This window comes from Cyprinus carpio, chromosome B13 (assembly GCF_018340385.1).
Source record: "Cyprinus carpio isolate SPL01 chromosome B13, ASM1834038v1, whole genome shotgun sequence".
In the NCBI taxonomy this organism is placed as follows: domain Eukaryota; kingdom Metazoa; phylum Chordata; class Actinopteri; order Cypriniformes; family Cyprinidae; genus Cyprinus; species Cyprinus carpio.
The window spans coordinates 20331575-20348220 of NC_056609.1; the positions used below are offsets into that span (position 1 = coordinate 20331575).

A 16646-nucleotide genomic window follows, 5' to 3' on the forward strand; every position below is an offset into this window, starting at 1 on the left:
GCCAAATCTGTCTTTCAGCCCCACTAGAAGTCTCTACTGTATTCTGTGTACAGTACAGTATGATATGATATCAGCAAAGCTGACACTGATGTTGCACAAAAAGAGTGCTTTTAGCTATTGTCCTCAATCAAGGGTCTTTTGGTTGTTGTAGAGACAAATCAGAAGCAATAACAGAATTCAGCTGAAATGTCATTGGAGACTGTAGACGAAATCAATGGATGGAGAGAAGGAAAGGGCAGGGAAAGTACAGGAGCTTAGTCACAGCTTTGGAACCCAGGATTACTGTTGACGTCTAAGGAAAGCCTCGACCTCACAAGGGATTCCCCAAATCATTGATGTGTTCCACCCTGAAAACAACTTTTTCCACTAATAGAGAAAACATGGGATGGTTTAAACTAAGCCTAATATTATGAATTGAAAAGTCTCATGCTCACCAAGGCTGCATTTGATCAAAAATACAGTAGAAAAACAGCAATTTTTTGGTATATTTTTGCAGTTTAAAAATAACTGTTTTTCTATTTGATTAAAATGTAATTTACACTTGTAATGGCAATGCTGAATTACTCCAGTCGCTAGGGCTGCACGATTAATCGCATGCATTTGTCATGCGTGTCTCATCAGTAAAGCTGGTTCCGTGATTAGCGGTAAATATCCGTCACCTGTTTTCAAATGCACCGGGAGTTCATACACAGAGCCGTAGTTCACTGTCAAGCTACGCAATATCGTGTTCATAATCGAATGCGATTAATCTCAATTATGAACAGAATATTGCATAGCTTGTCAGTGAACTACGGCTCTGTGTATTAACTGCCGCTCCCATTTGAAAACAGGTGACAGACATTTACCGCTAATCACGGAACCGGCTTTACTGATGAGACACGCATGACAAATGCATGCGATTAATCGTGCAGCCCTACCAGTCGCCAGGGTCACATGATCCTTTCAGAAATCATTCTAATGTTATTTGGTGCTTAGTAAATATTTCTTATCATCGCATGCTTAAAACAGCTGTTTAACATTTTTGTGGAAAACTTTCTTGGATACATTTTTTTTCCAAGACTCCTTCAATATAAATTTGAAAATAAAGTAATATTTTGGTCAATTTAATGCATCCTTGCTGAATTTATGTGTGTGTGTGTGTGTGTGTGTGTTTTAAAATATACTTTTAAATAATTGAACAGTTATATATATATACTGCTGCAACTTCTATAATACTGTACCCTATTTCTGCAACCGTTTAAAGGGCTTCTGACTGTTAGTGGTACTTTGTGATCTGAGTACTATTCTAGCTAAAATAACACCAAGTTGTTGCTAAAATTGTAACTAGAGTCCTCAAAATCCTCATGACAAATTATGACATTATCAGCAATGCCTTTCCTTCAGATCATTGCACTTCTTGTTTTTGCTGATTGAGGAAACCCCAGATGTTTGTAGGAGGTTACAGGGATTCCTGAAGACAATAACTAGCTCTGATGCTGGCAGGTAGACTCCATCGCGAAGGGGTTGCCAGCCTTTGATGTTGTGATACCAGGGCAGAAAGCACTTGCATGCAGACACTAATTGGGCGATTGGCACCAAAGGACTTTGCGCAGAGATAGTCTGTATTCCATTAGTCTGAGTGGGTGCAAGTTTGATTATGCTCACCGTAGGCATGACCTAATAGAAAATATTTGCCTGGCTCTAATTGTTATATAGTCAGGTTGCAATTAGATATACTGGCAAATGTTTCCCAGTGCAGCTGTAAATGACTGATTGTCAAAGATATGTGAGATGGAGTTGTTTGTTAATCCACGCCCAATGCATTTGCTAGAATCCTTGACCTAGGGATCTATTCTATCAACTGCAATACAATTTGTTTAGGGATGATAAATTCTAATTGTCTGGTTTATTTTAATCCTTCAATTGAAGGGAGATATTGAAGCGTAGGCCCTCCACCTTCAAGTGAGATCCGACACTTGAGGGAGTGAAGTGTTTTCGCTGAGAAGCACATGAATGATTGATAGCAGAAGCAGAGCTGTTTAAAATCGTCCTGCTCCCTGCTTATCAATAATTCAAAGCACTTTCTGTATTTTGGTGGCACATTAAATATCAGTCACCGGTTTGAATTCTCAATTTGATTTATATCAGTCAAATACATTAGTGGTTTGTCGTGATTCTCTTCATTTAAATTTAAATTAACGCGTAGTTAATTTTGCCCATGCTGGGAATTATCACACTTGTCTTACTTTTCTCGTTACTAGTGTTTCATGTTACAAGAGTAAAGTGTTGATTATTAATTAGGCAGCTCTTAGAAAGAAATGTCTGTTGGGAACACTGACACAGGATCCCAGTCACTGGTTAAAGTCAACCATTTGACATCTGAAAGCCAAGTAATAAACACTGTAATATAGGATTTTTCGAAGTTGAAAATAAGATTATTGGAGTACATTTTACTATTTCAGTTACTATTTTTTTCTGAGTGAAATTTGTTTCTATACCAATTAGTTTATTATGTGAAGCCAAAGAGTCCACAGAGAAGTAAAACTTGTACAGACTCATACCAAACTTTTTGCCAGGGGCAACGGTCAATTATACAGTGTAATGGTCATTCCAGAAAAATATTTGACAGCATATGCCATGATTGACTAATCAGAATAAAGTAATAATTTTTTTAAACATGCTCCTGACGTGACTAAGTACTCCTGTCTTACACGATTTACTGTAGGGCAACTATCAGCCTGTGTTTAACATGCCTTCATTTTCCTCAGGCGATACAGTGACAGTTTGACCTTTACCTCGCCAGAGGTTGAGGAGCTGGTTGCGGCGCATGCTGATATTGTCCATTTGTTTGCTCTCGTATCCATGAGGAGCTACCAGGATCTCCTGCAAGACCAAGAGGGCTTTTAAATTTTCATAGATAAATCATGCTTCACTATCGCGTAAGTGCTTTTTGCACTGCACGGATAGCTGGTGTTAAAAGTCGGAGTCGACTTTGCTCTCATCCATTCGTGGAGACGCCCGGCGTCCGGCCCATTTGCATTAACAGGGAAGAGCAAAAGGATTTGAAGGAGGAAATTGCCTCTTGTAAACACAATGGCTTTTCCTGTGAGTTCTCATGATAATGTCCTGAGTGGCCTTGGGGCAGAGTCTAGAACATTCCGTTGAAGAGCACACTGAGGTCTGCCTCTGTTTGGCCTTTAGCATGAAATGGCAGTGAGTCTTGCACCCTGGATATTGAACCGCAATGAATTACAGTGGCTGACTGATGTATACTAACAAGCTTGAATTTAACATCAAAGCTGTCTGGATACACAGTGCTATGTGTGTCTGTCAGGTAGAGCCAGAGTGACTGCGGCACGGACGTTGATTTCCAATAACTTAGGGACCTCCATGTTGGCTTTGAGAAGGAATGGTAAGCAGTAGAAACATCCTCTCTCGTCCACGTTGTATCCCTGATTAAACATTACTCTGCATGATTGAACATCCCACTCGAATTGTTTTGTGCTGCTGTTATAGGCATAGTTCATCCAGTAAGTACATTGTACTTGCCAACGTGTGGCTTGAATTATTATTATTTCTATTATTATTAATTTTTTTTTTGTTATTTATATATTTTTTTGCTGTGCAATATATGTGGAACATACCTTAGGAAGCTTAAAGTGATAGTACACCCAAAAATGAAAATTCTGTTATTAATTACTTACCCTCATGTTGTTTCGAACACGTAAGACACAAAATAAGGTATTTTTGATGAAATCCATGAGCACAAAAAGTATTTTTGTAGCTTTGTAAAATTAAAGGTTGATCCACTGATGTCACGTGGGCTATTTTAATGTTGTTCTCATTGCCTTTCTGGGCTTGAACGTGGTAGTTCCCTTGCTCTCTATGCAGGGTCAGAAAGCACTCAGATTTCATCAAAAATATCTTAATTTGTGTTCCGAAGATGAGCGAAGGTCTTGCTGGTTTGGAATGATGTGAGGGTGAGTAATTAATTACAGAATTTTCATTTTTGGTGAACTATCCCTCTAAAAGTATCTGTAAAGATGTACAAAAAAATATACATATACATACATATATACAAAAAAAAAATTATATATGTGCCAGGTGTATATCATTTGTGAATTTCTGTGTTTGTGTTGTAACATTGTGTATGGGTGTTGTTTGATAAATATAGTCTTATAGATTATGATGGGCCTGCTGTTGATGGTTGAACTGTAGCTTTTGGCAGTAGGAGGGGGAGAGGGACAATTTACATCAGTTGACATTAGCGTCCATGGCTGATTTTGTTATCGCCTGTTCCTCATCAGCTCAGCTTGTCAGTTTGCTGAAATATAGTCGCACTCTTGTGTCAACAGCTAATATTTACATAATCCCTTTCCTCCCGCAAACAATCTTTGTGTTTAGCATGGTGTCAACAGTGTAACTGCAGAGCTTTTACTCTCCAGACTGCTTGGATAGATGATGGTTTTATATGTAAACTTCCTCTCTTGGGTTTGAGGTTTTTGCCTGTGACATAGCCTACAGCAGATGCAATATGATTATGCTCTATGCTGCGATTTATTCATCTGGGCTGTTTCCTATGGGTCGTGGTTGCATAAGGTCAGTTGAATCATAGAGCCTGCAGTCTGCATGCTGCTCAGTATGTCAGGGAGTTGCATCTGACAACGGATGTTTATTAGGTTTTTGTCTTTTGAATTGCTAATGCAGCCCTGCATCATTGACACTCCTGGTGCAGTTGCACACAGAGCACATTGTGTTTTGCCTGATGAACAGCCTCACAAATCGAACCACCGCAGAAGTAATTCAGTGGAGCCTGTAAAAACAGACAAGAGGAAGTGCATTAATGCACTTATGTGGCCAAATAATGAGACTGTTCAAATACCTGGATACACTGCCCTCACCTGTAAAAGGACTAGAACTGGCTTATCAATAATAATGTACTGTAGTATCATTTCTGTAATAATAATAATAACTTTAATAATAATAATTACTCTCTCTCTCTCTCTCTCTCTCTCTCTCTCTCTCACGCACACACACACACACACACACACACAGGCCTGTGACAACACAGAGATGTTGCATGTAAACATTTGTTGATAAAATGCAAGTGATATAACAACAGATCATTAAATCAGTTTTGAAATTAATTTGTTAAAATTTACAATCAAGACAAATTTTATTCTCTACTAAGTAGGGATGCACCGAAATGAAAATTATTTGCTGAAGCTGAAGCCGAACAAAATGAAACACTGGGCCAAAGGCCGAATACCAAACACGGTTTTTCACATTTTTCCCCCATGTAGGCCTATTTTGCCAAATTAAATTAAAATTGCCAAAATGTGCTTTTTACTGTTTTGTCCTGCTTTTCAATAAAAAAAAATCAATTACAAACAACAATTTAAAAATATTTACTTGACACTGAACATTTTTTTTTTACATTCTAGCAGACATTATACCAACAAAGGACAATTTAACCTAAAATTAAGAAGTTGCTGAGCAGAAGGGACTTCTTTTAAAACATTAGAATATATTACAGATCCCAATTTGAACACTGTGTGAATGTTATAATAAACGTATTAATAGAGCTGTTGTAGGGTAATTATTATTATCATTATTATTGTCTTACTTTTTTATTTTATTTAACAGAACAACAGAAAAATTACAATACTATCATTTATGAATGTCGATTGGGTTGTTGCTTTTTCTCGGCTTTTATTTTGGCAGAAACCTGCAGGAAGGTCTCAGTGCTTCTTTTTGTTGACAATAGCATCCAGATTTATAAATGATTCTCATGAAGAATTTGGTAAGATGTTTGTCATATGTATCAGATCGTATTATGCCTTTAAAATAGTTAAATGAATTTTTAATGATTAACTGAAGTGTTACTGGTGAAGTTAAGATTTTCATGTTGTTTTGGTCTTTGAACTCTGGCGTCGTGAGCTCGTGTAGTGCATAACATAACATTCCGCAGTTTGTTTACTAATCGTTTGAGGTAATTTCGTGATTTCAATCATCATACAGTAGCCTAACCACCAGCATCAGCCACCTCTTCTCATCGGAGACGTGATGCAGCACTAAACAGTCTCAGGCTGTCAGTGCGTCATGCTTGTAATGATTTCTGCCTCTTTCTCTGATAGTTTTAAATACTTTCACACTGCCGACATGTTTGCTGCATTAGTGCGTGCCTCTATTTGATCACGTTAGTCATTGTTCGGTACATATTATTTGGCCTTTTCGCTTATTCTGCCAAACACCAAAATAATTTCGGCTGCCAAATATTCGGTGCATCCCTACTACTAAGTCTAAATAAAAAATGTCATTACAATCTTTAATGTTGTTAAAAATTAGTGTACTTAGTGTAAATAGACACTCCGTTATTTATTATATATATTTATATTATTTTTAAATGGCATTAAAAGTTATAATAATTTTATATTTATTTCTTTATTATTTTTAAATTTGTTTTTAAGTTATGTTAATTTTTTAAAATATTTTGCATTTCTGGAGGTCTCATTAAAAAAAAAAAGTTTTTCATAAAACATACATATGTTGGTTAACTGATATTTATGTATTAGTGTATATAATGTTTATTTGTGAAAAACTGTGTTGAATCTAATTGGCGATGATTGCTGTTTTATTGCCAAAACAATGAAATAACGAGAGATTTATTTTCAGCCCTAAGATGTACCGTTCATGGAAAAGCGAGAGGACCAAGACCCACACTCGCACTCAGTAAAGCTCTTTAAAAAAAGCAGGAACAGAAACCTGCCTGACTATTAAAAGGAGTGGTGGTTGCTCCTGATAAGCTCAGTTTGCTTATTGCACAGCACAAGTGTTGGGGGCAGAGGATTATTGCCACTTGTGTATATTTCTGCTGATGTATTTTTTTCTGTCCCTCTTCAGTCAGATGGTGCATATTAGAAAAACCTGTCTGATGCAGAAGTGGAAGGCGTTTACGCTCACCTGAATATAAAGTGAGAACACACAAACTTGCTTTCTTCCTCACACATGTGCACATACTTTCACTTAAAACAGCTGCACACTTGAAACGTAGACAGATTTTGCTTAACGTGGCATCTGACAAAACGAGCAGATAATATTCTTGCACCTCACGAAAAGCCTCGGAGGCCACACCCTCATCTCCTCGCTATCAGCCACCTCCCCACATCGTGTCAGCGATGCTGACGTTATTTACATAAAAGATAAACACGGCGGATGGCTGGATTGGCAGCGTAATCCACTTGCAGTGTCATTAGGGAGGAAAAAAAAGAGAGGCTATTACGACTCTTGCTTCATCAGTGCGTCTCTCTTAGGCCATTTATGGAGGTAATGGAAACCTCTCTCATTAAGGTGCCGCTCACTGTGGCGCTGAGAAACATCTCCACTCGGTAATTGATCTTGCTGGTCTATAGTGCTGGAAAGTGGCCCTGAAGCGCCGCCCGTTTGCTGCATTAATTTTTCAGCTCAGTCAGAGCCGCCCTGTTCGCCCGCTCTCGTCCAGTCACCTTCACTTCTGCTGCCGAGCACCTGCGTGTGGTATGCGCCTTTTGCTCTTTGTGTGTCTCTTAGGGAACATTGCAGCCGTGTTTGTATTAAAGGAATAGTTCTGTCATTATTTACCGCCTCTTATGTTGTTCGTTTTCTGTGCGACACACAAGGGGGAATGTTCAAGAATATTCACACAGCTGTACAACGACAATACAAAGTCATTATTCACTGATCATTTTCCCCTCCAGTGAGGTGTTAATTCGAGGACTGCTGTGACCGGATCACTGAGTCAGTTAGCTGAACTCAAAAAAACGGATCAGTGAATGATTCATTTGTTTGAACTGGTTCTTTTCAGTGAACCAGTTGATCCGGTTCACTGATCAGGCTGATTCATATATGAATCAGAGTTCAGCTTACTAATTGAATCATCCGGTTGTAGCAGTTCTTGAGTTAACGGCTTGGATTTTAGTCTGTTCTTTGCACAAAGCTGTTTTATATCTGAAGAAGACTCAAAATATAGTGCATGTGTTTTATGGATTACTTTTAAGCTGCTCATTTTGGAGCAAAAGAGCCATGGTAAGTCACTGTGAAATGTTATTGTATGAAAAATGCATGTAGAATTTAAAGAAAATCTGTACTTTTTTGTCCCAAAGGAGAAAGTATGTACTATTATTTTATGATTTAAATTTTTGTTCAGTTGTAGTTTTCAGTCGTGGCTTTTTATAGTAAATAAGTGTGTGCACAATGAGAAGTGTTATACAGAAGTGCTTTATTGAGTTGTCTATGTTTCCATATAAGTGTGCTCTTTATTATCTCTGTCTCAGTGGGTGATGTGTTTATGTATAAGTGTCTGCAGCTGTTTTGGTGTGTGTGTCAGGCTCTTGGGGGCCACTGGGAGTTGTGACATGTGTGGTGTAATAATAGACAAGTTTTTGTGATCCAAACAGCCTGCTCTGCTCTGTGACTCACTGTAGCTGGGCCCGAGGTCTGGGCTTGCATCATCACTGGTATCCGCTGTGCTGTCAAGAGCACACGAGGGATTCGGCTCTGTCCGTCAAACAAGAAAATAGAGCATTTCATTCCCTAGATTTTCTGTTTTGTTCAAAAGAAATCCTAGCACAACTAACAAAAGACAAAACTATCCTAACTGGATTTCTTAGTAGTCCGACAGTCAAACAGCTGCTTTCAAAGTAGTGTAGCATTCCAGTAACAAACTACTTTTTTTACAAGGTAGTTTTTATCAAAAGACAGAAGGAAGAATCATATACACGCTCAACTAAACAGTTCTCTCTCTCATACTGTATGTGGAATTGGAAACTCTGGTCTGTTCTAATAAATCAGTTCATCTTAAACTATCATTTCTCTTATATGTTGCTTTGGAGAGTTCAATTCATTCTGAGTGGGTTCATTTTAAACTATCCTCCATCTCATATGCAGCTTTGGAAAGTCTGAATCATTCTAATCGATCAGTTTGTTTTAAATGAGGTTCTCTCTCAGGTGATTGGAAAAGTCAATTATAAATGAACAGAAAGAAATCTGTCATTTCACGAGACGGTTGAGGAGTTACATTTTGTTTCAAGGTCAAAAAAATGAAATGTTCATAGATGAATCTTTCTCAATGATGCATTTATAAAATACTTATAAAATACAAGTATTTCCATGTCACGGGTCTAAAGGAAGATTATCAGTTCAAACAGCTTCAATGTAGTTAGCTAATATTATTATTAGCTTGTAGTAAGATAAACTGCACTGGAGTTTTATAGTATGAAATTAACTTTCCAGAATTGTGATCCTAGATATCAAAATTAGTTTTACGAGAAGGTCAAGTTAAGAGAAACATGCATATATGAATCTTTCTCAATATTGGGTATATTCTTTAGGAAGATTAGCTGTTTAAGTAGCTTCCGTTGTTTTAATTAGATTCCGTTGTAGAGAAACTATTTACCGGCAGCTGTAGTTGCCAGAACTTCACCGTTAAAAATATGGTAGCAACATTTTAGGTTTTACAGACTTAACTTAAATTCACAATAAAATACCGTATTTCATTAAATGATCTAATGATATATATATATATATATATATATATATAGAAGGTGCACAGTGTCATTCACAAAAAAACTAAACACCATCGTGGTAACACACATGATACTGAAATAATGCAATAAACATTAATTTAACCACGTACACAACTGATAAGAAAAACTAAGAAAGTAGTTATTTCAGAAAAAACATAAATATGAAATGTTGGGTTCAATTTACAGCTAAATTCAACAATGTCCAAAAACTGTAAATTTTAACGAGATAAACAGTTATTTCACCACTGTAGAAACTTTTAACCAATAGTGTGAAAGTATTTTACTGTTTCACCAGCTAATGTTGTTTTGCTCCTAGTAGCATTTAATACAGCTTGTAGTGAGATAAACCCACTGTAGTTTTATAGTGTGAAAGTAGCTTTCCCAAGTTGCTACATTGTTTTCAGTGGGTGTTATTGAGCATTTTTAGATGAATATTGAAATAAGCCTAATTGTAAGTATTTTAGAGTGTTTCATAGAACGTTTAATTTTCCAGCGCTCTGTTCTTCCCCCTGTGGCGACATGCTTCCATTTAGACCCTGAAATGAATTATATTTACTGTTTGAGGGATGTTATTGTTCATCTCAGACAAGCAGCGGTTGGGTTTGAACACACTCAATCAGACCACTGTAATGTGTCTGACCTTTTGTTCCCATTGACGGATGAGGTATTGGCTCAAAGGAAAATGAGATATTTCCAGCGTTCCCTTTGACAGGCATACAAATGAACGAATCAAACAGCATGATTCCACTTAGATGGATCAGTATTCTAGCATGGTGAGCAAAAGATCATCAAGCTTCATGGAGACTATAAAAATTCTGCCTTAAAGATTTGTTGGGAAAATTAGCTTTCTCTCTCATTCCTCACGTGCAGCGAGCGTAGGATGGAATGATCAGAACTATTGCGTTAGTTAATCCATATATTAGCTCAATGCGCTTTATGTCTTTATAGTGTCAGTTGACGTAATAAGGGGCTACTGCTATCATCATCAGTCACTCTGCCCTTGATAAGACCTCCGGCATCCCCCTCGAGTGTTATTCAGAAAGACTCTCACGTGAATGAGCACATAGCTCTAGTCCATGTCCGAATTCCTGTATTACATTTCAGAATATGTTCTGAAATTGGCCTTAACTATTGATTAAGTACGCACTTTAGTATGCAGGTGCATTCCTAGATATGTGAAATTTTTTTTTTGGAAAGAAATTCTAATTTTTAGTCATCAAGGATGCATTAAATTGATCGAAAGTGATGGTAAAGAGTTAGAATGTTACAAAAGATAGAAATATTAAGCAACTGTTTTTAACATTATAAGAAATGTTATTTAAGCACCAAATCATTATATTAGACACTAAAGACTGGAGTAATGGCTGCTTAAAATTCAGCTTTACCACCACAGGAGGAAATTACATTTGAAATGTATGGAAATAGAAAACAGTTATTTGAAACCGTAATTATATTTCACAAAATTACTGTTTTTATTGTGTTTTTAAACAAATAGGCTAATTGTAACCTTGGGGAGCAAGAGACACATGCAAAGATTTTAGTTTTGACTTTCTTTCTTCATATGGTTCCTGAGCTGGTTGCACACTTTAGAAGATACAGCATGTCTTCCAGATATTGTTTGTTCACTTTATTATTAATACTGAATTTTTGGAGATCATCATTTTTAAGTGCTGCTGTTTGAATGCTGAAGTATGTATACATGGACTCTAGTTCTGTTTTGGTTTGACCGTGTTTTGGTTTATATCTAGGCCATGTGTATCTGAATGTTATCCCCAAAAACAGGCTAAAGACAGTTTGGAGGACTTGACCAGTCACTCATTCCAATCTGCTTTAAAGAAGCTTATACAGGCTTTGCTGAATGGCTTCCCGAATGGGCAGATTTGCAGGCAACTGAACAATCTACGAGCAAATGAATGATTTCAAGAAAAACATTCTTTCTAAGAACAAATATATGAGATGCCATGTGTCATATCTTGATCAGGTTACTAATGTAGGAAAATGAATCGTTAATCAAGACACTGGGGAAGTGCGCTCAGCATGAAGCAAATTACCTGGATTAGCATAGCAAAACGCTGCATAATGTACCTTTACCGCTATGCGGAGTCTCAGTCAGTGAGCGATTCCTCTGTTAATTACAGTAGCGGTAAACAGAATGTGAATGTGACAGGGCTAAATGGAGCTGAGAGAATGGAGAAGCTAAAATGGAGTCTGATTTTTATATTCCTGTCATGTTTGTTTTGAATCTCTCTGACATTTGACTCAGTATGCACATGATGTCTAAATGGATGAGAGACTTTGGAGTCTGGAGGTACTTTTTGACAAGTAAAAAGTAATCAAAATAACAGAAGATCTCAAATGGCCTATAATCAAATGGTTCTCTAACTTTTCAGGCCAATAACAACATTGAATCATATTAGAACATCTAAATACTACCAATTTTCCCTCTAATGTTTTTCTCAGCTTTGTGGAAACTTAAGAACTGTGAGCCACAATCAGTATAAACATTTTGTCATCAGTATTAATATTTCTGCATTGAAAGAAATAGCTTACCCACAATAAAATGACCATACTTATGTTGTTCTTAACTCCTTTGAGGACGAAAAAGGTACAGTCTTTTTTTTTAATACCGTTAAAGTCAACGAATACTCAGCTCTGTCAATCTGCATAATAATGACAAAGCAACTGTATCATAAATGTAGTCCATATGACTTGTGCTGTGTTTTTCAAGTCTTCTGAAGACATATGATGGAGAACAGATAACATTTAAGTAGAACAACTTGGTTGGTTTAGCTGTTGAATGACTAAAATGACCTAAAATGCCCATCCTTAGTAAATAGTGTACATGCTGCGGCACTCAGTGTACCACAGTTTGAAAAGCACTGAGTTAGGACACTATTTGTAGTTGTGTGTTTATTTGATGGATGTGCTTTTGGCAGAGATGTTTTGGCTCAAGCTTAATTTGAGGGAAATTTAAACTGTCAGTGATAGAAAATTATTTTTTCAGATATTGTCTTCGTTTTACATGATGGACTTTCCCGCGAATATAGGGTTTGGGTTTTATAAATACATGTCCTTACAAAAATTTACAATTGTAACCACAGTTTCCACTAAATTATCATGTGGTAAAACTGTGGTAACTTGCTATTAGCCGCTGCTGTCATCCAAAATAAAAAAAAGTAGACAAAATGACAGAAAGATTCTAAAATGGTTTTTATTGTATGCAACAAATTTTATATGGTATAATAATGGTAATATTTTTAGATTGTGGATAATGTGTGTGACGTTATTGTGTAGCTCCTGTTCAGATCGATGGTCTGTTCACACTGATGACAGATATAGGTCACTTAACAAACAAGAATGTGAGTTACAGTCAAGACTAAAACAAACAAGACCTGATATGTGATGCATCTTTTTAAATGAGAAAATCGTGTCTGCTTCTTTGAAAATGATTCAATTGTTTAATATTACAGTAACAGAGAGCATGTTAAAATATTTATCTTTAACACAAATCCAAGTTTGTTTTTGTTCGATCTGTATCTGGGTGGGCTTTTCTCTGACAGGCATGAACATCTGGCATGGGCATTGAATGCATTTCTGCAGTTTTATTATCCTTTTAATGCCACTAGTACTGTTCCACTTGGGCTGTGTTTGTGCACATATATTTGAGCCAAAGGGGTTTTTAGAAGAAGACTGTTGTCTGCTTCATTAAAGGTAAAGTTGGTTATTTCTGTACTGCTAGAATCAAAAATAATGACACTCCTGTCTTTTATTGGTTGATGAACAGATAGTTCCGCCCCCAAACTCACTCTGTTGGCTGAACCGGTGTTGCTGTGTTGGTCTGATTGGGATTTTTAGACAAACAAAGCAATGTTTGATAGTGCCACAGGAGATTCATCTTGCGAATGGCTTACTCGTTGTCTCTGCATATTAAGCTACAGAAAGTATTTTAACACTTTTAACTATTTTTAATGGAATTGTTAATGGAAAAATTACACTTTTCAGTTTAAGTGAACTGTATAAGGAAAAAAGCTAGTTAAGTGACACACTTTTGTTGAACTTCTCAGATGGAAAATCTTTGAAATCTGTCCTGTATTTTAAAGCGAAAGAAAAATAAGTGTTGTAATCAGATCATCCCTGAAGATTTGACACATTCTTCAGCACTGCAGAAGTGGCTACACAACAGAAGGACTCATTCTTATACAGTATTCGGTTTCTGCTATATCCCCAGGACATTTTAGAAATGAACAATTGGGAGGGACTGTGCTCCAATCATTTAAATTGTTGACATTTACTCTGGAGCTCCAGTTGATGATATCACTGATTTGGGAGCGAGGTGGAACGCTTGACCTGTTTGTTTTTTGGGTGGGGGGTGGGGTATTCCTTAGCTAATTTCCCTCTGATAAGTATCTGACAACCCATAGTGTGGCACATTATCTCCGGCTGAGGAAAACGGTTCCTTCAGAGTGTGAATTGATTTTGCTGGATGCCTGTGCGGACGTGGCACTTCAAAACGCTCACTGTTTTTTAGATTGAGCCCATTTTTTGCTTTCTCTATTTGCATGTAAATTATCAATTACTGCTTTTGGCAGGGTTCTGCCACCCAACTCTTGTCTGTAGTGTGGAACTGTAATGTTTCACCTTAACAAATGATGTTTGCACTCCCACCCCCCACTTCCATTCGCAATTATCAACTGTTTGCACTGCTGGCTACATTGATTTTTTTTTTTCTTTCTTTCTTTCTGCATGTCATGACTCAACATTTAGTAGTCTGTTTAAATTGAATTGAGGGTGTGTTATGTGAAAATGACTGGTTCTTTTAGAATTATGACTGAATTTTAGGATGCAGAGAATTACGTGCATGCAGGAGCGTGTCGTCTACTGTAGTTCACAGTATTTAGAGGTTGGAGAAAGGTCATGGTTTTAAAGGGTTGAAGCAATTCAGTGGAATTGTGCAAGGTTGAAGAGTACATGGATGTTTAAATAAAGTTTAGGGATATCATGTGTAAATGAAAAAAATATTATACTACTGTTATTTCTTTCAATGCAAGGATCCCTTTGGCAAATACTTGGCTATATAAAAGATAATTATATGGTTCATTTCATTTTATTTTATGTGTTTAGTATGGTTTTTTCCCAATTGTTGTCCATGAATTTGTCAGAACAGGCCTGAAAGCAGTTGAAAGGCACTTTTCCAATGCTTTTGAGTGGAAATTGACTTGTATATAGCACTTCTTAAAGAGTGATCACAGAGGATCATATGCAGATGTTTTCTCTGTATCAGTAACTGTATTGACACTTCCAATAATCTGTCTCATTTTGAAACACAAGCTATTACTCAAGCATGTTTTTGAGGGCTTTTTGAAACCTCATTGAGAAACAGTTGATACTCAATATCAGTTCGATTTGCCTTAGCTCCCTTCTTTCTTCCTAGATCTGCACATGAAACTTGATTGCAGATATGCACCAAATTTTCCACTACATTTATTTTCTCATGAATGTTTGCATATTTCAGTGATTGCCTTCTAGTGGATTCAAATATGCAGAAATGGCAATCTTCCTCTCCTGGAATGAAGCATGTACTCATTTCACAGCCTCTAATTGTGTTTCTGTAAAATGGTCAATTGTTCCACTTGCACAAAGACAAAAGTAGTTGCTAAAGTAGAATCCTTTCTCTGATTGTTCATATCATATAGTTCACTTACCCATCCTAAAGTTGTTGGCGTGTTGTCAGGGTGTTGTAGATGTTTGCCATGTTGTTGCTTTGTGATTGCTAATGTGTTCAGAGTGTGTTTTCTATGTTGCTATGTGCCTTTTAGGGTTATTTTGGTAGTTTAGTAGGTCATTGCTAATAGGCTCAAGTCAAAGAACCCATCCACAAGTCATATTCTGGTCCCTAATTGACTCGAAACTGCTTATCCAATGTAAGTTTTGGATATTTATGTAGTCGCCCCTCTACACACACATTGGTAGTAGAATTGGCATATATATATATATCAGTCAGTATATAAGTCAGCTTAAACAGAACTTTTACTTGGAACTATTACTTGAGATATTGTCATGCAGTATTTCTGAATAATAATAAAAAAAACTAACACCACTGTGAATTCTGCAACTAATAAAATTATAAAATATACTAAGGTCTGATGGGCTGCTGGGTTAATGAAAATAAAATCATGCTGTCTATGTTCACTCAAACTGATGTAACAAAGCAATGGAAAATTTCGGAACAAAACAAAACAAAACAAGAAAGAACCATTTACCTATAGCAAGTCAGTTTATGATGCATTTAGAATATGCTGCACGTCCATAGGAATAGTGAAACTCTCACATGCATAGAGTGTTCAAGTGTAGGTGAGTGAAAATATATCTGTGCAAAACTTATTCTTAGCATCTAACTCGCTCAATTGATTAGCCAGTTCCTATAAATAGAAATGTAGTTGCCTGTCGCAAAATTTAATCGCATTGGGGAGTAATTTACACGCAATGTAGAAATGTTCAAATGATATGCATATCAGTGAGGATGTGGATACCTCTTGGTTTAGATGAGGTCCAAAAAACTGCTTTGAAACAGCTGCATGGATAAGTTAGAAACTTGGCTCTTCTCCTTATGTCTTACTTTTGCAATTCGACCAGCACAACAGAGACTCAGTGTTCCGTGTTTGCTCCATCCCAGACATTGCTGCACATCGTCATCCGCTGATACTGTTCTCGTCAGCTTAGAACATATGTGTATCATGCTCATAGAGATGAGATGGTCGGCCATCCAATCCAGTTAGCAGCTATCCGAGCCGGGTGTGACGAGAGGGCCCTGTCATTATCACTTGTACATTCATGCCGCACATTACCGGCTGACCTTCCCGTCGCTGTCACTCAGAGAGCGGCCCCAGTACCCCTGTCACAGGGTGGCCGTTCATGCCAAGAAACCAAAGATTCTCCACCCCTATCACTTATACAGGGTTAATAGGCACTTAATTGGCTTACCTGGCAATGTGCGATCGGTTGCGAGGTCAGTAAATTAGATTTGCAGCTGACACATAACGCTCTGCATGTTTATGATGCTTTTGCAATTTTTCAAAGCATCTCTGTCCATTTTTACCCTCTGTT

At 37.1% G+C, this 16646-nt stretch overlaps 1 protein-coding gene across 9 annotated transcripts in view; it reads left to right on the forward strand.

The window, feature by feature from the left end:
* LOC109100672 (zinc finger MIZ domain-containing protein 1-like) overlaps positions 1-16646 on the forward strand; it is a 123884-nt gene that overhangs the window by 17434 nt on the left and 89804 nt on the right. The window lies entirely within an intron of this gene.